We start from the raw sequence: 25,797 nt of genomic DNA, 5'->3' as shown, positions 1-25,797 counted from the left end.
ATAAATCAGGCAATTGAGTTCACTCTTAAAACACAATAGGGCCTTGTTTCATTTCGCTGAGGAGATGGACAAAACACTTTCTATCACTTTCAAACGTACCCCTGCCTTGCCATGGCAATTTGACAAGTATGCTATTTTGCTGTCCTTAATTCCATAAACGATAAAAGCAGAGGCCTGAGAAGTTAGGCTATCTGTCGAGGGCAGCACACAGGAAAGCAGCAAAGGAATCGGGTTCAGAATTCACAGGTGCTAGATTCACCGACCATTCGGGGCTCCTGAACATCTGTCTGTAGCTGCCTCGACATCTGATATTCAGATTAGCCAGCACCTGTGGTCTTCCCCTACTCAGAAAGCCTTCTCTTCAGAAACCATTCAGTTAAGCATGATCTGAAGAAAGAGGAGACATCAATGAAAATTGCAAAACACTTGGACATTAATAAGACTAATTACAGAGTCAAGCAGAAAACACACAGGTTAAAATTAACCAGTTAGGCCAGAATGGCAAGCAATCCCCAGTGATGCTTGGCTTAGTGGTTAAGATGCCTATACCACAGCACCTGCATTCCCTACTTGGCTACGGCCTTGAGCCTCCTGCCAATGCAGCACCTGAGGCAACAAGGATGAGTTTGGTCGTCAGTCTTGGAGCCCGGGTAGCAAACGTGGACCATTTTCCCAGCCCGTAGCTTCAGGTCGTAATGTGGTGCAGGGTCCTTGCAAGCCATTTGGGGCTGGAAAGTGACCCAGCAATGCGGCCTCTCTCTCTTCTCTCCTTCCTCCCCCCCCCCCCCCCGTTCTCTCTTTACCTTTCATCCCTCTCTCCCAAATAAACAAATGAATTAATCATCTTGTTTTTTCAAAAACTAATTATACCCATGTGGAACTGTGGTCTTCTTACTTTTTTACTTGTTGAACATTTTAGTTAGTGGTGAATTACGCCTGTGACTACACAGGGAATTAAAATTATGTCACATTATAACAGGGCCTGTATTTTTGGAAACTGAATTGGATACTGAAATCAAATAACATCAAAAGTGAACTAACTGGTGTCCATGATGCCTCTGTCGCAGGCAACAGGAGTGCAGCAGAAACTACTTTTAAGGTATTATGTTCTGTTTTAGTCTAAGAAGAATTAATTACACTCACAATATTGTGCTTTGGCTTTCCTTTCCCTTAGCCTAATTCACATTATTTCATTGTCAAAACATACGTTTCATGAACTCTGAATGTAACAATGAACAAGACAAAATGTTTTTCAGTTAAACAGGTTGCTTTTTTAGTAAATACCAAGTAATCAGACCTATTCCCTTTTAAGAAATCACTAAATTTGAGTGGACACTATGATTCAGACATTGTATTTTCCCCAAACATGTATTTTTAAATTTTCAGATAAATTTATTTTATGAACTAAGTGGGTTTTTTTTTTTAATTTTATGTCTCTGCTTTGTGCCTACACCTATGCTTTCAAAGGGGTAGATGTTTTAACCATGACAAAGTAACAGTCATTATCAGGATTTCAAGGGAAAAATGGAGCAAAGTGGCAATGATCTAGTCATCGGAACTTGGGGCCTTGTGGCACTCTCAAGTTTCTATACTATTTATAAAAGAAATTAGTCTACATGATGTAATTTTACTTTCTATTTATATCTTTATTCTTTATACAACATAAACACAGAACTCTGTGATGTTATTACATGTCATAAATGTCATCATAATTTGTCTTTACACATCGTAAATATCTTAGTTTGTGACATTATTACACCTTCGGGTGTCTCTTTCCATATTTATGGTAATTACATCAAAGTATTTACTATAATTATGTCATTTGATGAAATTACAGTAATTACTTCAAAAAAATGATAGCCCATGACTAATGAATTAAAATAGCATGGAAATTCACATTAAAAATGACATTAAAATGTTAAGGATCTGAGATAACACATGATAGAAAGGACATTCATTACTCAGTTTTTAACCTACAAACTTGACTCCGTAGGTTTTCCCTGTCAAACATGTTATCCTTAGTAAGGACCAAGAAATGCTCCGTAATGGCACAGCAAACTATCAAGACACCAAAGGGGGGAAAAAGAAAGGAACCCAGTGACTAGCACTATTTGCAGCAAACTGGCAAAGTCAAGACAATTTCAAAAATTTGATCACCATTCTAGAATATAACTAGTCTCTCTTCTTCATTCTGTTTTCACTTGCTCACTTAACATCTGTCACAGCACCCTCGCACAGGCTACACTCTATGGATGGCAGTGCACAGGCCAGGTACACCGGCTCACGGGGACTCACTTTTCCAGCTGCAACTCATATCCATTTCTTGTGAGACACAGGACTAGGAAGGACTGAACAATCGTTGCATTCAGCCTCTGCCTCCAGAGAGATGACACGTAACAACAGCTAAGGAATGACTTTCTGTCTTAAGCGATCCCACCATCATCCCTAGAAGCCAATGCTAAGCCTTACTTTCATCACTGTCAACACCACTTTTTGCATCTCTGCAGCGGAACAGCTTTCCATGGCAGCTTAGCCTTCACTTAATGCTGCACCTGCTCCACAACCAGACTGCCTTCCTCTCTCCTCCCCATACTGGACACCTCTTCCCTCTTGATGCCAAGCCGTTCAGATCTTGAGGTAAACTTTATACACTATACAAATATGAGGGTGCCAGCTGGGAACTGCTCTGTGAGACGTGTTCTACTGTGACAGCAGAAGCAATAGGCAGAATTGGGGACGCCAGGGAAGGGCTTTTCAGTAGCTCTGACTGAGTAAGTGACAATGATTAAGCAGAGAGGGAGCCATGGCACCACGTGGAGAGAAGAGAGGTTTAAAAGGGACTTGAGCCACAACAGGCTCAGTGATTAGTGCATTGGAGGATCCAGGGAAAGGAGATGAAGTCAGCAAGGTGGGGACGATTCTGCTGTTAGATACTTTCAGGTTCTTACTGGAACGCAAAGCTCCGAGTTGGACATGGCCTGTTGGCTAGTTCAATGTGTTGGAGGTTTGTTGTGCCACGTGGGACCTTTAAGAAGTGCTACTCAGTGGAAGCCGCTGCCTTCTGAAGGAAAAGAAATAGTGTTCACGAGACTCCCAGTTCCCAAGAGGCACTGAGTCCTCGCATGGGCAGGGCATACAAGCCAGAGCCTGGCCCCTATGATCTCCTCTTCCATGTTGTGATCTCTTGCACACCTGCTCACACGTGCTATTCACTATTAGGCTCTCTACAGCACCAGCGTCCCACCAGTGTCCTGCCCACGATCTTCCAAAACTGGGAGCCCAATCTCCTTCTTTTTACAAGTCAAGTTACCCAGGGTATTTCACCAGAGTAATACAGACATGCATCCAAGGAGGCACGTCAAATAGAGATGGTGCCGCAAGTTTAGTTGCAGATTTGGGATTCATCAGCACAGACAGGTGAAGCCATGAGATGGGAGGAGGCAGCTTAAGCAACTAGTCCAACAGAGCAGAAGAGGGAAACCAGGTATATGCCCTGGTAGCAACTGCTGGGAAAAGCAGGAGATGGCAAGGGTGACCACGGAGGAGTAGAGAAAAGAGGAGAGCAGGATGCTGAACTGCAGTGCAGTGCCCAAGTGCTAAGTGGTTGAGAAACTGATGGACAGTGTAAAATATTTCAGTGGGAGATGAGTGGGAAGAGGACTGAAACAGAGTGCCAGACATTAAAGGGACACTTCCCTTCTCTCTTATCTAGACACCCATAGGAGAATTATCCATCTTTTGAATCCCAATTCACACTCCTACTGAACAAAAATCATGATGGGTATAAACCTGTATATTCGACAAGCTCTTTTATGTATATTAGCTCATTACATTCTCATAGCTATTCTGGATAAGACAGACAATGCTACTGAAATACAGAAAGGTTTAAATGACTGATAAAGTCTCAAATTAAAGTCTTTAAATCTGAATTACTTCTACCATAATCACTCTAGAAAATGTCTCATCTTCTCCAGACTCATTACTCCCTCTCCTATCTCTAACTCCTGTTGTTAGTCGTGCTTTATATCAGGGGTTTCCAAAGTGTGCCCCGAGACTCTGGGGGGCCCACATCCTCATAAGAGACCAACAAGATCACAACTATTTTCCTATTCATATTAGGATCTCGTTTGCTTTCTGCTGTCCCTTAATCTTTGATGCATGCGGCGTATCTTTCCAGCAGCCACATGACATATGTATTGCAATAGCACTAATGCAGAAGCAAATGGGTATCGAATTGAATTCTACAAAGCTGAACATGAAAGAGATTTCTGAAGATGTTAATATATGAGAGTGGGTGTTTAGCCTTGTAGTTAGGATGCTAGGGTCCTCCATCAGAGTACTGGGTTTGAGCCCTGGTCTGGCTCCTGAACCCAGCTTCCTGCTGATACAGACCTTGGGAAGCAGCTGTGATGGCTCAGAGAATTGGATTTCTGCCACCCATATGGGAGACCTGGAGTGTGTTTCCAGCTTTTGGCTTTGGCAATATTTGTTGTGAGTATTTGAGAAGTGAACCTGTGTGTGAGAGCTCTCTGCATGTCTGGCTGTCTTTCTCTTCCTCCCTCTGTTTCTCTCTTAGATCTCCCACATCGCTGGCAGGAACCCAATTATTTGAGTCATCACTGCTGTATTCCAGGGACAAGATCACCAGGGAGCTGGAATCTGGAGCCAGAGTCAGCTGGGTCCCAAATCCCAGTACTCCAGTATGGGGTGTGGCCATCTTAACTGCTCAACCAAGCACCTGCTCCATTAAAACATGTTATTGTGACAGAGCTATTTTTTTCCTTAAGAATAATACACTGCTACTAATATGTAGTGATTTTAATTATTTTTAAATGTGATGATGAATTCAAATTTTTCTTAGCTTTGATCATAGCAGATATTAATAGACCTACATGGAAAAGCTCCCTATGGATTCCCCAATTATTCTGGCCACTACCATCTTTGTCTCTCAAACCCAGTCTCTTCCATTTGGCATTTTCTTACATGATGGCTTATATTTCAGTTTCCTTTATATAGTTCTCCTCCATAATCATCATAATCATCAGCTCTTCATGGTAGAGGAACAATGCTTTTCGTTTCTTCCTCTGGGACCATTCTGATTTACATGTTGGTATTTAAGTAATTTTCAGTTAATACAAGTTTTCCTAGTTGATTTCCTTAAATCTTTTCACTGTGTAGTAAAATAAAGCAAAGAAAACCTAGCTATAACTTTACTGTTTTGGGAGATAATCTCTTACCTTAATGATGGATTTAAGAAAAATTGGGATATTTATAGAGAATGCACTACAAGGATATGCCACCCAGATGGATAAGAGAAAACCCTACCTTCAACACATAGCTCAGAACGGAAGACATGACAGACTCTCTCATAAGACCTAGCATGTTTTTGATTGTTAAGGATGTACCTCTTGGGGTGGGTAGCAAGGCAAAGTGGGTTAAGCCACCACTGGGGACACACACACTCTTAATCATAGTTCAAGTTGAAGTTGTTGCTACTGTATTAGTCCAGCTCTTGGGAAGTAACTGATGATGGCTCAAGTACTTCAATCCTTTGTCCCCCAGCTGAGAAGGCCCAGACGGAGGTTTGGCTTCTGGCTTCAGCCTGGGATACCTTTGGACTTTTGAGGCTATCTGGGGAGTGAATCAGTAGCTGAATCTGCCGTCACTTAGTGTTTCAAATAAAATTAAACAAATACATGATTCTGGGGTTGGTGTTGTGGCACAGTGAGTTAACGGGCCACTGGCATCCCAAGTGAGTGTCAGGTACTCCACTTCTGATCCGGCTCCCTGTTAATGTGCCTGGCCATGTAGCAGAAGGTGACCCAAGTGCTGGGTCCCCATTATGCAGACCTGGAAGGCATTTCAGCCATTTGGGAAGTGGATGGAGTGGATGGACAATCTTTCTGTTTCTCTATCTCTGACTCTGCCCTTCATATAAACAAATGCTTCAAATTTCCATTTAAATTCCACATACTCTAACATCTCTCTAGTTGAAATATTACAACTAATAATATACTGCCAGACTTTAAAGCGTGCTATGTTTTTTTTTCTTAGAAACACAAAATAGAGCTGCTCTTACAATTGAGTCTTGGTTTTGATGAAATATGATAGGAATATAATCAAATACAAAATACAGAAGATAGATACTCCATTCCCCCACTCCCTGGCAAAAAAAAAAAAAAAAAAAAACTAAAAGAATTTGGGCTAAAGAGATCTAGATTTTAAGGAAATTGTGCAACAGCTTTCCACTGAGCCATTCATACAGATCTATTTTTTAGAGGTGACATCACATTGTTTATTTATCTTCATATTATCCCTAAAATACATGCGCAGGCCCTGCAAACCAACGTTTTGACGCTTAGTTTCATCACAACTCTGAGGGTTGAACATGAAGAAGATATTGCATGTTACAGGCCATTCATAATCTCTCCCAAATTTCCCATTCTTCTCCCAGTGGATACACAGAGGAAGGCACCTGAGACACTCATTTGCAACACCATCCCTCATGAAACCTAAGGTGACTAATAGAGTCTCATTACCCTTCATTTGCCATATCCTTTCAACAGTTTCCAGCTAAAATCACATGTGATTCCCCATGTGGAATTTTGTTCAGAAGTTGAATAACCCTCAATTTATTAGTTAATTGGAACATGAACTAATGTCCCTAAGTGACACAGTATTTTTCTCTCCTTCTTTGGTAAAAAGCCATCAAAATGTAGGGATTAAATATCATATTGTTGAACTCTCATATTGAACAAAATCATTGCGTATACACACCTAATAATATCTACTATCCAAATGATCATCACTATGCACATAAGGCCTTGCAAAACATGCAACTGTCACTATCATTACCTATAGTATTTGAAGCAAATGTTTGCACCCTTGAAAAAGTTAAGACTTGAAACTAGGGACTGGTTTCATGGCCCAACCGGCTAATCTTTAACCTTCATCACCAGCATCCTATATAGGTACCAATTTGTATCCCTATTGCTCCACTTCCAATGCAGCTCCATGTTAATGGCATAAAAAAGCAAGTGGTATAGGATTGTTCAAGACCTTGGGACCCTGTACCCATGTGGAAGACTCAGAAGAAGCTCCAGGTTTGGGATTAGCTCAGCTCCCACCATACTGGCCATTTAGCAAATGAACCTGCGGACAGACAATTTTTTCCAGTCTGTCTTTACTTTTCTCTGGAAATCTGCCTTTCAAAAAAAAAAAAAAACACTGAAAAGAAACAATACTTTGACACTAAAACTAAAATGAAAGCAAAACCAGTTTGTTCATCAAGAAATTAAATCTGCTAGGGCAAACACCCTGTCCTTTGACTATAATCTTAGTTGAAACTGGTTTCATTGTTCTATGGCACATTACACTAGAATGTTACAAGACAAACAATAACTATAACATGTTTTTCTCTTCTGTAGTTAACAAAACAGGAAACAAATGTGGTCAAATTTCACTTCTAGTTATCTGATTCTGATCCTTTTAGAGGAAGGAAGTATAAAATCTTGCAAAAAGTACACAATTTTGTTCTCTAGCTGCTTAAAATATTGTATTTGTGCCATGTTATCCAAAATATTTACCAAATGCTGCTTTAAGAGGTCAAGTCTGTTTCTACACAAATGCTGCATTTGTAACCAGATCTGGAAGGAGTGATTAGCTTGAAAGGACTACAAGTGCGACATGGGATCTGGTCCCCTTAGGTCATTTGTTTGTATCCAGCTGAAGTCAGCAGTGGCTAAAATTCATTACCATCTGGCAGTCTTTCCATGGCCTCTGTGACAGAACTTGTGGTCCTAGTCAAGTACATATTAGACAGATGTCCAGGTCATAAAAATCACAACGATACTTGGCATTGTGTCACCCCCTTGTTGACAGTACCATCAGACAGGCCAGAGATAGAAGTGGAATAAAGAATGAGCTGTCTTCATCCCATCCAGTGGTCCACTGGCAAACAGATACTCAGCCCTTATGTCTTCTGTGTGGGGGAAGAGGCTCTTGGCTATACTCAAAGGCAATGGAAATGATGCTAATAAATAAAACATCACACCACAAGACACGATCAGATTTTCCCACGTGTCTCCTTAACACAAACTTTCAAAACTTATGACTTTCTGATAGCAAGATCACCTTAAGCTGTTACATCATCTTAAGGTTTCCATACTGTTGTAGGAACTGTGGGAGATCAGTTCAGAAACCCAATCTATAATCTTGAGCCCAATGGTGGAAATCAAGTTTCTTCAAAAGCTCTATAAATGCTACTCTGGCCTCATCTCCCACATCTCCCAGGAACCTAAAACATTTCCCTAAAGCAGACTTAGTTTTACAGTAGACTTAAAAAACCTATGTACTTTGACTTGTCTTTAAATAACTCCTTCAGCTTACTGCCCTAAAGAGCTACTTCTGGCTTTATTTCGGAAGCTCTCTTTTCATTTGTCAGGTTTTCTTTTGAGGGGCCATTTTGACATCCTTACTCTTCTGGTCTTCCTGATGTCAATCCTCACAAATGACCCATTTTAAAGAGTTTACTTCCTTCAGTTGTTGGCGGGTACTGTTCTCTATTAACCTCGGGCAACCACCCTGTCTTGCTCACAGCATCAACACTGGTGTATGGAGGATTTTCAACTGTTCAGTTTAAACTCCTGCTCTTTGTGACCAACTAGGATCCATTTTCCATTTTCTTAATCCTTTAATTCTCTACCATACAAGCACTTAAAATCTATTGAACCTGGTGCCATTTTACTGCCATTTCCTTTTGTCTCTATGTCCTTTTCAACTAAACATGGATTATGTATTCCATCCTTAAATATCATTGTCATGCCCTTGCAAAAATTTTAGTTTCTTGTTTTCCTTCCCTACCTCAGCCTTCTACACAGCAAAAAATGTGAGCTTGTTCAGTGTTTACTCTCTTCCTGCTATGAACTTAAATTCAAGGGATGAATAAAAGGGATCACAATCAAATATAACGTCTACCTTCAAGTTCAACTTACGGCTGCACATGGCACATTGGCCTTTAATAATGCTTGGCACTTTTATCAAATTTCTCTTAGTTATTTTTCGATTTTGTTCATTCACTGTCCAAGTAAGTATTTCTCACTGAAAACTTCTTACTCTCAGCTTGGAAGCATGCTTCACATGCCACTGATCTGACCATAAACACGCACAGGGGGCATTCCGTGAGACCTCAACACCTCCTAGAATCACTTTTCTGCTTCTATTCTACACCAACAACCTCTCTCCAACATCACTAGAATAACCCAGCCTCAACTGCACTTGCTGGAGCATTGGGAAGCAGAGCAGTCAGGACATGAACCAGTACCTATGAGATGCTGGAACTTGGAAGTGGAGGATTAGCCAGTTGAGCCTTCACGCTGGCCCCCAGTCTACTCAGTATCATTGGGTATAGGGAGTCCAACATCTCTCTTTGGCATGTGGATATGCAGTTGCCCTGGCATCCTGCGGACAAGACTGTTCTTTTCTATTTAGTTTCCTTGGAACTCTTATAAAAAAAAGTGGTAGTAAATGTGGGAATTTACATTAGGATTATAAATTCTCTTTTACTGGTTATCATCCTGTTTTGCTCCTGTAACTTTGTGGTCAATCTTAAAATTGTGAATTTTGCATTTCCCTACTTTTTTCTTTTTATTTCAAGATTGTTTTGTTTACATGTTATCCTTTAAATGGCAACATGAATTTTAGGGTCAGTCTGTCCTCTTTGCAAAGATTAGAGATTGAAAAACTAAAAGAACAGTAATTATCTGAGAGTGCAGAGGAACATGATAGGAGCCAGCACAGTGGCTAAACAGGCTGACCCTCCTGCAGAGCTAGCTTCCCATATGGGTGCTGCTTGGAGTCTTGGTCACTGTACTTCTGACCAAGTTTCCTGCTTATGAACTGTGAAAGCAGCAGAGGATGCCCACGTGCCTTGGTCCTTGTATTCACATGGAAGACCTAGAAGTAGTGTAAGGTTCACAGCTTGGGACCAGTCCAGCTCTGGGCATCATAGCCTTTTGGGGAGTAAATCAGCAGGTGGAATGTCTCAGTGTGTGCCTCTTTCTCTTTCTGTAACTCTGCCTTTTGAATTAACCTTAAAGAAAAACAGTATGATCAACAATAGGATCTGTCCCTTTAATTTTTGTTCCTCCCACACCTGATTAAGAAGGAAGACTTCACCGGTGTACACAAATCAAAACAGAATGAATGATTTGGTTCCTTGTGACTGACATTTTAAATAAAATAACATCATCTATTGGATTATACATTAGCAAGATTTGTAACATGAAAAATAAAGATGACTGGGAAATCAGAGCCGCTTGCCCCCTTTAACAGAAAACTTGGAAAGGACTCAAGTAATATAATCTTGGTATTGCACTGTACTTGGAAAAAAATGTAAAAAATTTGTCTCACAAACTTCCAAAACTCCATGAGTAGATTTCATTTTGGAGCTGGGCGTTCTGACAGCTACTGCTGCGGTCTGTCTATCATCTTCCTCTCCCATCCCTGTTTGTTGTATCATCCCCACCCTTGACTGAGGTGCTTTCAAGGCAGTAAACAAGCCTTTCACCTTTGCTCGATGATGCCTAATCCATGTCATCTGAGTGGCTGGTGAGATGGCCAATAAATACATGTTGAAAAAGTCATTCGTAAAAGTAACAGAGGCAAAGATGCTGAGCCCCATTCCTTTTATTTTCAAACAGCAAGGATACGCACACAGATTAACCTAGCCAGGGCAGATGAGCACTTCATGCTTGTGGTCACCACTTCATTTCCTAACTGCCATCTCAATGCACATTCTGGATCCTGGGATGCAATGACAAGGGAGAGGTGACATGGGTAACACAGGAGAGATACACTGCGTTTAGTCAAATGTTTTCCGCCACCGATCTCGGCAGTTGCAACTCCTTTCTCATTTCAATTTCTGAACAGTTGTAAGGCTACAAATGTGCAATCTTTCCATTCAGAGGAGCCTGAGTCTTTTATTCATTGTAATCACAAGCCCCAAGTTATCATGAATTAAGTCAAGTGCCATTCAAGAATGTGATGTTCACATTTACGAAAGCATTAATATGTGCAGTGACACTGCCTTTAACAAATTATTATTCGGCAGGATATGAAATGCATTGGTAAGAACTACTTAGCAGATGATACCATGACAATGTGCTATTAAGCATGTTACTGTAATGTCAATATTATTAAACCTATGTGCCCAGTTAATCCATGAATATAAATTACTTTTATACCAGCCACACTTTATGATTTATCAGAATCAGTGAAAGAGCTGTAACTATTCCACTGAGGCAGCGTAGGGGTACGCTGCCATCCAAACCAGAGGCTCGTGAACCATAGAATTCACACTTCCCTAATGCGGACTCCCTGAGGCACTGTTTCTACAGATAATTTTGTTGAATCAGATGTGACTAAAAGATGTGCTTGTTCTCCAGTGCAAATTAAGGTGGGCACTGGAAGGACTACTCACTGTAACTTTTTTCAAGTCTACAAGCTGCCTGGCCCTGTGGCAAACAGCACCTCATATACTGTCACCATGTACGCTCTGCCCACCTGCACCCCCCCAATTCTTCAATACATTATTCTCAAATATTGGAGAAAGAAACTGGAGTTTAAAGAGTTTAGAAAACAAACATCTAAAATGCCAATGCGTTAGTGCAAATACTTGTGTTCAAATACAGTTATTTTTGTTAAAGATATTTACATGGACTGAACCGTGTGGTAAGCCACTGAAATCTGGAATAATTGGAAGGCTCTTATGTGAGCCCACTGTCAGTTGATGATGTATGCTTTCTTCCCCGTTTCTCTCTTTGCAAACAGAGATAGCACTTTATTATAAAAATAGTGGTGCACCATAAGTATAAAATTATTTTAAAAGGTTTCCCATGAAACCACTGCTATTTCAAAAGTACAAATGGATATTTGGTTTTATTATCCCCATTAGAAAGAATCTAGTGAAATGCACAAGATGATTTCCTTACTTTTAGTTCTTCTTCCAGCAAGCCGAATGTTTAGGTTGTGTTAAGATTTGAGGATCATTCTTTGTTCTGACTGCCTTCTGTTTCCTAACATTGTGAGGCTCAATGACTTTCTCTGTACTTTTAGGCATTTGAACTAATTAGATAAATACATACAGTACACGTATCAACCTTTCCTTTTCTTTGCACCACTGCCAAATACTGAGTGAAAGCAAAGTAAAAGTAAGCTACGGGAAGGCATAAGGGCTAAGGAAATTGAGAATATTTCTGGAGTTAAAAGAGAAGTAGCCACATGTTTGCATTCCGGTCTTTGGTATTCCGATAGAGACCAGAAATGGACATCACAGCTGACAACTCTTTTATCCCCCACAAATGCACTAAACACTGAACCTAAGACTCATGGGTAAACACACAGATATCCTATACAACCTAATTCTTGAGAATTTGGATTTATTTATCTAGTTATGTTAAACAGGATACAAGTGTTGAGCAAAAGCCCGCCCTACTTGCAACTACTGTTAGGAAAATAGCCAGGCCCTCTTCTGAAACATGAAAGATTTATTAAGTGAGATTGGGCATCAACCTTACTGGAAAATATCAGTTAACATTAAACAATGTAACTTAAAACATACAACTTAATTAATTGCATGGTACCTCTGGTGATTCTGAAATGATTTTGAGGCTATAGACACAATTTCAGTTGTAGCTAGTTGTATCTGGTTTTTATCAGGGACCCTAAAAAGCTGGGCCAGCAGGTTTTTGACAATGGCAATTGTTATGGGATATCAAGTTATTGTGCAACAATCAAGCAAATGACTCATGGGGCTGTTATTATGGTAAACAAGTAGGGGAAAATAGTTGTAAAACAAGAGTAAGGGAATTCACTATTGGTTACTAGTTTCACATGAAACTGTCTGCCTTGGAGCATACTAGTGTAATCACATAGGGGAATTAATATAGTGGAGGGAGGGATGGGAAATAGGAAGAGTAGAAGGAGGAACCCCTGAGCCGATGGCACTGTCTCATGAAAAGAAATTCTAAAAAAAATTTTTTTTAAATAGCATGGGAATATGAATAAAACTGCATGGATTTGAAAACTTAAGTCTTTCACCATAACAGATTGATTACTTAACAAACAAGTTACAGTCTATAATTTAAATTATTATTTTTAATTTTACCTAGATTTGATTCTTAAAGATGTTCACTTATCTGGAAATTGAAACAGTTTTCTCTACTATCTCCTAGGAATTTTTGCACTTAGTGCTATTTTAAGCACCTAACACCTAAAATATTATTAATATTATTACTGTTAATATCAGTTCTATTGCTCCTATGTCACTTCTGGTAGTACTGCATCTAAGTCACATGAAACTTGCATATTACTTGGATTTAATAGAACCTAAGTCCAGGAGAATTAAAACACCATGAGAGCACTGACAAAAAAATTTAAATAGAATTAGTAACAATCACTTTTGAGTCAAAAGTATCACAAACTTTCATTCAAATTTTCAGTCTCAAAATTGTTTGAGTAATCTGAAGATAAACTTAGTCTAACTAAAAGTTACAACTTCTACACTGTTTTGACCAATAGGTTACTAGGAACTGGTCTATTTAATTAACATAATCCTAGCTACTTCAACATCCTCCAAAAGGTATGTTGGAGATGTTTCCCTTACGCTTATTCATTCTTTGCTAACAGTATTAACAACTTACTAGTTACTCTGAGTTACAAAGAGGCCAAGTGAAAAGCAGGTTCATCACTGCACTTCCCCCATGCCCTGCTGGAGTGATTCTCAGGCCCCTGGCATCATGGGTTTATCCCAAATCCTTCCTTTCCAACTCAAAGTACAACCTGTAGACTAGTTTTCTAGAAGTAAGTTAGGTACTTAAATATCTCACATTTATGAATGCACTGGCGCAGGGTCCTGAGGAGGCTCTCCTCTTCCTTCCCCCACCTCCTATTTCAGTACATGATAAGCCACGATAAAGTCTTGCAAGGTATTCTGGGGATGACGGAGTTATTTCTTACAGAGGCTGACAGATACTTGAATAACCTGGCTCATTGCAAAAGAAAAAAAAAGTAGCATTTGTCCTCAGATTTGGGGATATCAACTAAAATACAAGCAAAAAGAATGGTCCTTTTTAAAAAATATCAGAATACACAAGAACCATTTATGCTGTTTTTTTTTTTCTGTAAGCATTCCCCTGAGGAAAGGGATTTTTTTAAGATTTATTTTATTTTTATTGGAAAGTCAGAGGTACAGAGGAGAGACAGAGAGGACAATCTTCCATCTATTGATTCACTCCCCAAGTGGCTGCCATAGCTGGAGCTTAGCTCAAGCCAGGAGCGGAAGCCAGGAGCTGCTTCCAGGTCTCCCACGCAGGTACAAGGTCCCAAGCTTTGGGCTGTCCTCAACTACTTTCCCAGGCCATAGGGAAGGAGCTGGATGCGAAGTGGGGCCACTGGGGTGAGAACTGGCATCCACATGGGATCCCAGCATGTGCAATGCATGGACTTCAGCTGCTAGGCTACTGCTCTGGGCCTACCTTTTTTTTTTTTTCAACATTGTTATTACAGCAAAGGATGCAATGTACAGTGCATTGCACACTTAGCACACTCAGCATGTATGCCTACACAGCTAGGTGTAGTTTTATCACTTTCCTTTTCCACCCAACAGGGGACTGACTTCTCATTATTAACTTTAGTTTCCCCACCCTCCCAACAAGCTCTACCAACAGGCAGGATATGACACAGATAAATACTTAAAAAGAGGATAAGTATTGCAAAACAGGGCGTCCGGTTAAAACAGCCACCTTCTGTATCAGAATGCCTGAGTTCAGCCCCTGGCGCGAGCTCTTGATTCCAGCTTTCCGCTAAGGCCGCAGTGGGGCTCAAGCACTTAGGTTCCTACCATCCATACAGGAAACCTGGCTTGGGTTCCCTGCTCCTATCTTCAACTGAGCCAAGTCCTGCCACTGCAGGCACTTGGGAAGAGAATCAGCAGATGCAAGCTCTGTCTCTTCTTGTCTCTCCAGTGTTCAAAAGAGAGCTAAATGAAGGAACAAGCTGTCATAGCAGAGGAAGCTAAGTGGAAAGGAAGCTAAGGAAATAAAACACTGGAAAGTCAGGAGGGATGAGGTTCCTGAAGCTTCCATGAAGCTGGTGCCATGCAGGACTGGTGTCTGTCAGTATGTCGCTACTGTCCGGCCAGTGGCAAGGGGGGAAGGAGGCAGGGACTCTGGGTGGTCACAGAACTCCATGCTCCATCAGCATATGCCTTTCTTCCAGATGGGAAGTCAGATGGCAAGACAACCTGAGCAGTGTTGCTCCTGAAGTCGGCCCTGTGGGACAGGGCAGTGGGGCCAGTGGGCCAACCTTGGGAGGAGGAGGCCAGAGGAGAGCGAGGACACACTACCGTGGCTGGAAAAGTCAAACTGTCACGTGCAAAGCCATGAAGAAAAATATCACATTTAAAGATCATATGCAGACAAAACACTCATTCTGTTGTCCACTCGATATTCATTAGAGTCAACATATTTGGGAGAAACACCTAGGATCTGAGGCTTGATTTTTGTTTGTTCACAGACGGACTATCTGTGCTTCTGACAGTTTATAAAGACATGTACAAAACTGCAACATAAACTCAGGAGATCATACTCAAGGAAAGCAGGGGTAAAAATGGTGGAAAAATAGAAATTAGTTCTCAAACTGCAAGTCATATTGTGAACTGTAAGCCTGGTTCTAAGATTTCTTGCAGTGAGTTTCAGAAACACTTCTCTCATATAAGATTTATGAAGTCCCTCTGATGTGTTTTAGGTATGAGCAATATTGTAGTGAGAAAGAAAAATAAGGTCAAACTGAAATTTTTATTTTAATGGGAGATATGAGAATAAAAAAAGATGAATACATAACCTCACATTAAGATAAATATTATGAAGAAAATAAAACATGGTAATGGAAGAGTGACTGGAATAAGCATTTTGTGATGAAAAAATCCTCATTGAAAAATATTATTTATACTGTCACTTCACTGCATGAAAGTAATCGTAGTAAATTGAGTGAGAGCAGAGAACAGACTTATGGAAAGATTTAAACCAACTGCATTATTCCTAAAGGGAAGTTATCTTCAAAACCATAAACAATTAATACACACAGAATTATGTGGAGAGATAAAATTTTCTGTTTCCCCAGAGTCAAGATAGCTTATTTTATTGCTGACTATGATTCTTTCTCATACCATCCTTGATGCTTTTACCTATATATCAATCCTGATAAACTCAACAAAACTGAATTCCAACGTGTCCAAATGCATGCAGGACCTCCCTGTATTAGTCTACTAATGCCCTAACACATTTCTTCAGGTTGGGTGGCTTCAGAGCAGCAATAAATGTTCTCTCAGTTCTAGAGGCTGGAAGTTCCTAGGTGGAGCTGTTGGTAGGGCTGGCTTCCGATGGGGCTGCCTTTGCTGGCTTGGAGACCACAGTTTTCGCAGGGTGTCCTCACCAAACCTGGTGTTCTGGGCATGCATAGGCAGAGCCTGATTCCTGTGTGTCTCTTCTAGGTAAGGATATCTGTGCTTCTGTTTTAGGGTCCTACATTTATGACTTTATTCAGCCTTAATCATTCCTATAAAGGTCCTACCTCCAAACTCAGTCAAACAGGGGGCTAAGCCTTCAACTTAGGAATGAGTGTGTGTGTGTGTGTGTGTGTGTGTGTGTGTGTGTACGCGCGCACGTATGCACACGCATGCAGGTGCACAAGACAGAGATGCAGTTGACTCCATTACAATCACCAAGAACTCAGAAGAATATAATTATAAAATTTAAAATGATAAACTATGCTGGGTTTTAGAAAACTAAACACAAGTTACATGTTCTAAAGCAGAGCCAAGAGGCTGCCAGAATTATAGACTTAGGAAGAAGAGGCAACATAGACTGAAGGCCTGAAGTATCCATTCTGCGGAGCTAGAATTTGAAGGTCTGACTCTTTTGATAATGAAGAAAGTTGTCCCCATCACTCAGCTTTGGTTTTTTATTCTGATGGAATAAATCCACTGAAAAGCTGCAAAGCAATACTTTGTATGCTCCATCTACTGGGCCAAATATTTAACTCACTAATAAGAGAATGCAAATTCAAAGAAGGAGAAATACCACGACTTTACTATGAGAATGCTGCCACAACTTCAACCATTTGCCATCACTAGCTGCTCCTGAAAGCTGGTCTAAGTCATTGTCATTTCTTTCCAAGATTATTGCAAGAGGTCTATCCTTCAGTCACAGTGATTCTATAAAACATACTACATCATATTATTATTTTGTTCATAACTGTCTAATAGCACCCTATTTCACAGAGAGAAAAGGCCAGGGCCCTCACAAGGCCCCTACATCCCTATAATATCCATCTTTTATTACCTGTCTGATCTCATCTTGAAGAAGAGTATCTTAACCACAAGATATGTCTCATCCAAGCTGGCACCTTTACTATACTTTAACAGGCCGGCAATTATGGTAATGTGATATGATTTATGGCAAGATAAATGGGTCAATGAGTATGTATTCATATTATGTCCTTCAACAGGAAGTTAGTGTTGGAAATGTTAAAGTCCAGGAAAACCTTGATAACAGATACTAAGTTGTATCTTGGCCAACAGTGCTATCCAAGTGGTGGTAGGTAAAAGAAGTCAAGGAGAGAATTCACATCAATCTCACTGAGAAAGATCATAGAAATCTGATTCACCACCACAAGCACCTTATTCAAGTGTTAGCAATCTGAGGTATCAGACATACAGAAACAATGGCTAGAGGATCCCTGATCAACAATCGTTCATTCTGTTGCATAGATGTATATTTTTATCCTCTGCATCACAGCTTGTTGGTCCATGGGACCACTGCAGTAATACTGCGGTGGCTAAGAATAGATTGATGGAGTCATCTTATTGACATGGTTACACAATAACTTCTGTGCAACATACATTCTTTGGGAGGCCTTGAAATGACACACACAAATAAACACACACTGGATGCACTTGTGTAAGTCTACCTTTAATTGTGTTTTGGGTCCATGTGTTGAAGGCCTGGTCCTCAGTGTGGAGGTGTTGAGATGGAAGGAATTAATAGGAGGTCCTTGAGTAATTGAAGGACTCATCTTCAATTACTTCAAAAGTTCTTGTGTGGACAACTTTGTTCATGTATGCCTAAACATGTCCACACCAAGTCTCTATGGCTTTCTGTGCCAAAATGTAATCACTGGCTTCCACATTTGCTCTCATTGATGTTGTATATACTGATATAACAAAGTCAAGAAGGCTTTCACAAGAATGAAGCTAAGGCCAGTACAAAGTACTTGCATTTCCCAAACTGTGAGATATATAAACCTTTTCTTTTCCCTAAGTAGCCTATGTCAGGTGTTTGTTATAAAACAAATGAAAAGCTAATACAACCATCCCAGTTTTTAACCAGAATAATCCATCTGACTCAGGCATAAGACCATGAACAATTACCCAAGCAATTTGGTCACCTAAGAGTCGATTTATGTCTTTTTTTTTTTAAAGATTCATTTATTTTTATTCAAAAGGCAGATTTACAGAAGGAAGGGCGCACACACACACACACGTTTTCCATCCATCAGTTCACTTCCCAAATGGCTGTAGAGACTGGACCTAAGCTAATCCAAAGACAGCAGGTTCCTCCGGGTCTTTCCATATGGATGCAGGGGATCCCAAACTTGAGCCATCCTCTACTCTTTCTCAGGGCTTAAGCAGGAAGCTGGATCTGAAGTGGAGCGGCTGGGACATGAACCAGTGTCCATGGGGACAGGATTAGCTACCATGCCAGCTCCTATTTATGTTCCTGATATCGGCTATTTCTAACTCCTTACCAAGTTGGTGACCAGGTGTATTACCATAACAGTGCAAATAGAAAGGTGTCACATATCACTGTTACTGTGGAACTACCACAGATGCCTTGATGAGTTAGCAGTCTGGCTCTGAGTTGTAGTAACATACTGGCCTGATCTATCAACAAAACAGGTAAGATTCTTTCCTCCCCTGGAGGGTGGTCACAGGAATCCACCATCAAACCATATGTGTGACTAGAGAAAGAAACAGAAGGTGGGAGATCTGGATGGAGTTCAGATGGTTCTTACAGCCATGTCAGGGAATGAAATGACGTGGATGGATAAAAGGTCTCTCCATCTCTCTAAATATTTCTGTAACTTGGCCCTTCGAATACAGGGATAATTTTTTTTAAATAAAAAGAATAAATATAACATACATGAGGCCTGGGTCATGCAATTTATCTGTGTGAAATACTAATACACACCTGTTCCCATGTCCCATGGAACCTCATGACTTACAGAATGGATGCTGCCTGGCTCAGGGTAAGTATATTGGGTGACATTATCGTTTAGTGCATCATGGTCATATTCTTAACCCTTACTATGGTCCAGTAGCATTCAGGATATGTTTTATGAATAAGCAGTTCACGAATCCACTAACCTAGTAATGAATCATGCATCTGAACAGATATTTGACCCCCAATTCATATAAAAGTCCCCAATTGAAGGCCTTTTCTATATTCATGCTCTTCATCACTGATTTTATTGTTTTTACTATTTGCTTTTTGAGGACAATAGAATCAGGGTGTCCAAGTTTTAAGAGAGATTTTGACTATTGCTCCTTGTTCTTTTGTTTCTCTACTACGACCTCAAAGAGGATCTTGTAAACATGAGTTAACATGATGGAAATATAAACTGAGCACCAAAACTACTTGAGCCCATTATGTTAGCCAACTTTTCATAACTAGAACAAAATGCTTGGGGCAGGGCCCAGCATGGTGGCTTAGCAGCTAAAGTCCTGACCTGGAATACACTGGGATGCCATATGGGCGCCGGTTCTAATCCCAGCAGCTCCACTTCCCATCCAGTTCCTTGCTTGTGGCCTGGGAATGCAGTCGAGGATAGCCCAAAAGTCTTGGAACCCTGAACCTGCGTGGGAGACCTGGAAGAGTTCCTGGCTCCTGGTTTTGGATCGGCACAGTACTGGTTGTTGCAGTCACTTTGGGAGTGAATCATTGGATGGAAGATCTTTCTTTCTGTTTCTCCTTCTCTTTGTGTATGTGACTTTGCAATAAAAATAAATAAATAAATAAATAAATAAACACTTGGGGCAATGACTTCACTATAAAAAAAGGCTTATGTGGCTCAATTTTGGAAGTTCAAGCTGCTGTGTTCCTATGGGATGGCAGCAGGTATCGATAATGGAGTATTTTACAAAAGAAGGATTATAAAAGAGTCAGTAGCACAGAGAATGGGTGAACTCAAACATAAGTTTTTGTTAACAACCCTCTCATGAGTGCTATCTTCTGGAGGAATGCCCTCAATGGCTGAAGGATCCCATACCATGCTACTAACTTTACACTCCGGGGCTTTTTTCCCATATTAGTTTGGTGGCCAATTCATGATCAAACTATAGCACACAATTTGAAGTAGCGAGACCAAGCTGAGTACAGAAATTCTCCTTCTCCACACTATCTAAATATGTATTTACAGCAGTGTGCCACTAAGACTTTTGTGACATGTTATGTAGCTTTATTATGGCAGCAACTAGCTGATATATTGGTAAGTAGCCACGAAGACTTTAAAACAACTCATGATTCAATATTTTGCATTGTTTTTATTGTACATACAATTTTAAATAAATGTAGTGAAACAAATACTGCAGTATACAATCTTGTAAATGATAATTTTTAAATTTAATTGTTTTCCTTGGTCTATATTTCAAAGTGACAATCTTGCCTAGAGCTATGTATAATAATTCTGCATTTGAATTAAATTGCACCAATATCCATTTAGTTCTGCAATTTTCACATTCAAGTATATCCTTGCATTAAGATGGCTTTCTTATTTGACTTAAAAGGTTTTAGATTGCTAACAATTTTTAATATATTAGTCAACTTAATCATTATGTTGTATTGATAGCGTTCTTATGGTTGCTAGAATTTAAATACACAAACTCATAAGAAATCTTTTAGGTTAGGTTTCACTGTTAACTATGTTCATCACCATTTGAACAGGTTCTCGGTTCTAAAGGAGGCTGCTTTTTTTTCAGTAGCTGGAGTGGGGATTGTCTCACACAATCAAGGTGCCTCATAAGTAATGCAGTTGGTGGCAAGTAGCGCCTCTGATTTTACAAGGAAATGGTCTTTTCAACATTGTATTAGAATCTAAGAGTGTGAAATTGTGCTTTCCACAGAGTATAAACAAAGCTCATGGCTTGAAAGTCAAGTAAATTAATTCGAGTTCTTGACTTAAACTACTGCTGAGAAGTACTTTATTTCCTGATTCTTCCTTCTCTAAATAGATTAAGGGTTACATGAAAGTCAAGTTGTGCTCATTTGTTCTTCCTCCTGAGAGATTTCACCTGACTGCTTATTTATCAGTTTCTCCTTAACACAACTGGCTTCTGAAATTTCAACCTTTCTCTCTTCGCTCCTTTTTCTTCTTGCTCCAGCCACCCTCCCCTCCACTGGTACCTCCCTTTATCCATTTCTTTCTATTGTCATTCTTCTGATTTAACAAGCACAAGACACAGAATATTAATAATCCTGAATCATTTAAGGAGGGAAACAAAGAAACAACTCTTCAAATACAACACCTGAAGAATTCTGTCCCATTACAAAATTAGGTTATGGATCTCCTTTAAACTGTGAGTGTCTATGTTTTACATCCATCGTTCAGCACAGCTGGAACCCAGACAGGCCTTATGTGTCAACTCATGCAAGGAAATTTGTAATCGTAGAGATAAAGCTTCACAAAGTGGAGAGGAAGGAGTAGAGTGGATATAGTTTATTTAAAGTCTTTATAAAATCATCAACTTCAGGCTGGCTTTCTTACGTGTGGGTAAAAACATTCTCTTTTCCAAGAATGGCTCAGGTTGGTTGATCATTTTTGTTGTGCCAGATTCTAGGTAAACACAGAAATGACTAGTTTTTTACACTGCTAGTTAATTAATGAAGAACTTAAGGGACAGCATATCATGCTTAATTGGAAGAGTAATCATAGCAGGAAATATAGAAAGGAAGGATGGTAGTGATGGATCGTAGGGGATGGAGGAAGGAAAGAGGGGGAAGCTAAGAGGGTTCAGAAGCCACCCGTATTAGGGATGCACCCTCTTGGAGGCAGCAGGTGGTGGGTTCAGTAGTTGGATCCTGCCACTCACATGGGAAAGCTAAATGGAGTTCTTAATTCCTGGCTTTGACCTGGTGCATCACTAGCCGTTGTGGGTATATGGAGAGTAAACCAAAAGTGAACCAACAAATTGGCGCTCTCTTGGTTTCACACACACACACACACACTTCAATCTGTTCCTTATAACATATCTTGATTAAGAGACCTATAGGTTATGTCAACTTAAACAGTTGGTCAAGCAGATAAGAGCTGAGAAAATATTTTGTATTTTAGTGAACAAATCTTTTGTGATGATCAAGACAATATTAAAATCATATTATTTTATGATTCATATTTTAGGCTACTGGATAAACAGGTCACTTAGAAATGTGACGGTTTGGATTTTGTGAATTTAGAGTTAATTTGATAAAGTTATAAAACTTCACAACCTAATAATCACAACTTTTTTCTCAGTTATGATCACAATGAATATAAGACGAATAATAGTAGAAAGAAAGAAGAAATGCAGTGAGTAGTGTATTCAGAAACCTGACTGTTTCAAGTAGAAAATTAAACATTAAATGATGCTTGGTGAAAATATTTAAGACTGTCAACTTAAAAGCAACACACCACACTTCCAAGTTCATCTGATCAAATGTCTGCATTCTGATGACTTAGTACTTTATTTTTCTCTTACCAATAGCTTTTATGTGAAAGATGTTTTAAGTCTTCAATGATCTCAAAACCAGCCTTAAAGTCAGAGTCACAGAAGAGTGAAACCCTGGAATTGTCACTCCATGAACTTGAAAAATTGTCAAGACTATAAATCTACTTTGTGCATCTGCTTCCAAGCAGAAAAGGCAGTGCACCAAGTGTGGGGGTACAGGGGTGCTGTTCGTCATAATTAGGACTATGTAACCAGAAATGTGAGGCATAAACAGATTTAGTGAAAATGTAAATATTGTAACAAAGTGAGCTGGGCACCTGGGTCTCATCTGGATTTCGCTAGAACCAGTGACAGTACACAGGTAAACACAGGTGTAAGGATTTCCCATCCTGCAGTATGCTGTTCTAAAATTACATGCAAATCATCTTATAATGGCCACTTTAACAGCTGCACGAGTTTCAAAAATGAACTAAAATTCAGTAACTTGGCAGTAGATGCACAATGCACATACACATATGTAATATATGTTTATATATATATATATACATGTATAAAGAAAATCTTTTTTTAAATGCATCACAGAAATAGAGAAATGACAGCCAATAAGCCTAAAAAGGTAATGAGGCATGAAAGGATACATTAACAAGGGAAATGGATTAGAGAAAATTATTAAAAGAAGTAGCTAAAGGAGAAGTGCAGGGTGGACTGCCAACTGTGTGTATGTATTCAGAAAAGCTGCCTAGAAGACAGGGCTAGAGACAGAACTGATCCAGCAATTGTAACCCCCAGCATGTGCATAAGCTGGGGTAACGGACTGTGCTGGATGCTCTATTGACAAGCACACACAAGAATCAGGTCTGGGACCACCTCAAACGAAGTTTCTTTGGGTATCCCCCAAACTGAATCGCTGGATTCAGAACGTCTACCATGGAGAGAATTGCAGATGCAATGGTCTGACCGTGGAGTGCATATGTCAGAGGCGGGCCTCCTCAGTGGCTTAGAGGGAGCATTGGACAGCATATCCAGGTGCACATGGAGGATATGGTAGTACACTGGAGCCTTCAGAGGACACTTGGTACCAAAACAGAGCTCAGAGGATGGAACAAAATGATCAACTCCCCCAGCCCAGAGCTAGCATGAATATCTGGGCAAACAGAGACTCTAGGGTGGACTATGTCAACCAGTGGATTCTGGAGAGATTTCATCATGCTAGAGTGGCAAGATGGGCAGTAATTCAGAACTGCTGAACTATCAAAACCTCTTGAGCAGGACCCTCAGAGCATGCCTCATACTGGGGACCCTGGGACAGCATCAAGTGGCTGTCCTCCATCTCAAGGTGTGGCTCATGTTCGAGGATTGCCTCAGCATTCAGATCTACAAGTAATAAATATCCCCAGGCTGTTTTCTTGGAAGTAGATGTGCATCAGTGCCAGGCAACAGCTGCCACCAAAAATATGTTAGCCACACCTACATTTTTTTTTTAAACAAATGAGAACTGATCAATACCAAGGAGCAGATGCTATGGGAGCAGAAGAAAAAAATCAAGCTGCATTGGGCCCGGCGTGGTGGCACAAGTGGTTAAGTCCTCGCCTTGCACGCCCGGGATCCCATATGGGCGCCGGTTCTAACCCCGGCAGCCCCGCTTCCCTTCCAGCTCCCTGCCTGTGGCCTGGGAAAGCAGTCAGGACGGCCCAAAGCTTTGGGAACCTGCACCTGCGTGGGAGACCCGGAAGAGGCTCCTGGCTTCGGACCGGCATAGTATCGACCCGTTGCGGCTCACTTGGGGAGTGAATCATCGGACGGAAGATCTGTCTCTCCTCTCTGTATATCTGCCTTTCCAATAAAAAATAATAAAAATAAATCTTTAAAAAAAAATCAAGCTGCATTTAGAAAATGACCCTGAAAGCAAGAACACAGATATCCCAAAAGGCTACATGGATTTAATGCCTTTTTATTAACAAAGCTGGCTGTGAATGTCTTAACGAGAGTGATGAACATTGTTTTGACAATTGTTTATGAAAAGACTTGATCTTTTTGGAATTTGACTCTGATGAACAGTTACTTATTACTGTGGTATTCAACCAACTTGTTAAGCTTTAAATTTCAAGGGCCAGATAATGGTCAAGTTCCTAAATATGTAAAAATCTTTATCAACCTACACGATCTACGGATTTTGAAGAGGCAGAAAGAAGTGAACTAATAAGCTTTGGAACTGATAGAGGATGACATTAAAGAATATAGCATTGTTCCACTTCGCTATGTTACATTTCAGAATGTGAACAGTGTTACTGTATTGGTTCAGTCCAAGCAAGATGAAGAAGAAACAACAACAATTTTTGTATTTTACTTTTGTTGGTACCCCCGTCCAGGCAACAAATATGAATAACTACGAACAGGTAGTTGGTAAAAAAGGAGAGTCACTAAGTTGCAAAAGACACTGGAAGACCATACCGCAATCAGATCTACAGCTCCTGGATAACGGCTTGATTCTTGCCAGTGACTGTCAAAGTTTCATTCCTTTCCATTACCAATACATTACTGGTTTTGTTTAGATGGTATAACTTATGTTTCTATTGTAAGCTTGATACATGCAACTGTAAATAAAGCTACTAGTTTTGCCAAAAAAGGAAACACAAAGCAATTAAAACATCATTTGGAACACCTGCCTACATGGGTTCAAGACTTGGTGGTGCTCCCAGTTCCAGTTTCCTGACAGCGTGTGCCCAAGGAGGCAGTGGGACACGCTTATGTGAAAAACCCAGTGTTCACAGTTTCTGGTTTTGGCCTGGCCAGCTCTGGCAGATAGGGGCATTGAGAGAGTGAATCAGCGGATGTAAACCTCTCTCTCTTTCTTTCTTTCTCTTTCTCTCTCTCTCCCACCTGACATCCCTCAGTCCTTTTCTCTCTTCTCCTTTCAAATTTATGTATTAAAAACGTTAAAAGTTACACAGAAATGGCTATCCGTTATGCAAATAGGA

The 25,797-nt window shown here is 40.2% G+C and overlaps 1 pseudogene; it reads left to right on the top strand.

Moving 5' to 3' along the window:
- The first annotated feature begins 539 nt into the window (after window positions 1-539).
- Window positions 540-25,371, top strand: LOC121148099 (annotated as a pseudogene).
- The last annotated feature ends 426 nt before the right edge of the window (window positions 25,372-25,797 follow it).

The sequence above is a fragment of the Ochotona curzoniae genome, unplaced genomic scaffold, assembly GCF_017591425.1.
Source record: "Ochotona curzoniae isolate NIBS_2020 unplaced genomic scaffold, NIBS_Ocur_1.0 contig_1482, whole genome shotgun sequence".
Lineage (NCBI taxonomy): Eukaryota > Metazoa > Chordata > Mammalia > Lagomorpha > Ochotonidae > Ochotona > Ochotona curzoniae.
Note: the sequence above shows the minus strand (reverse complement) of the source record. Positions and strands in the feature narration are given on the sequence as shown.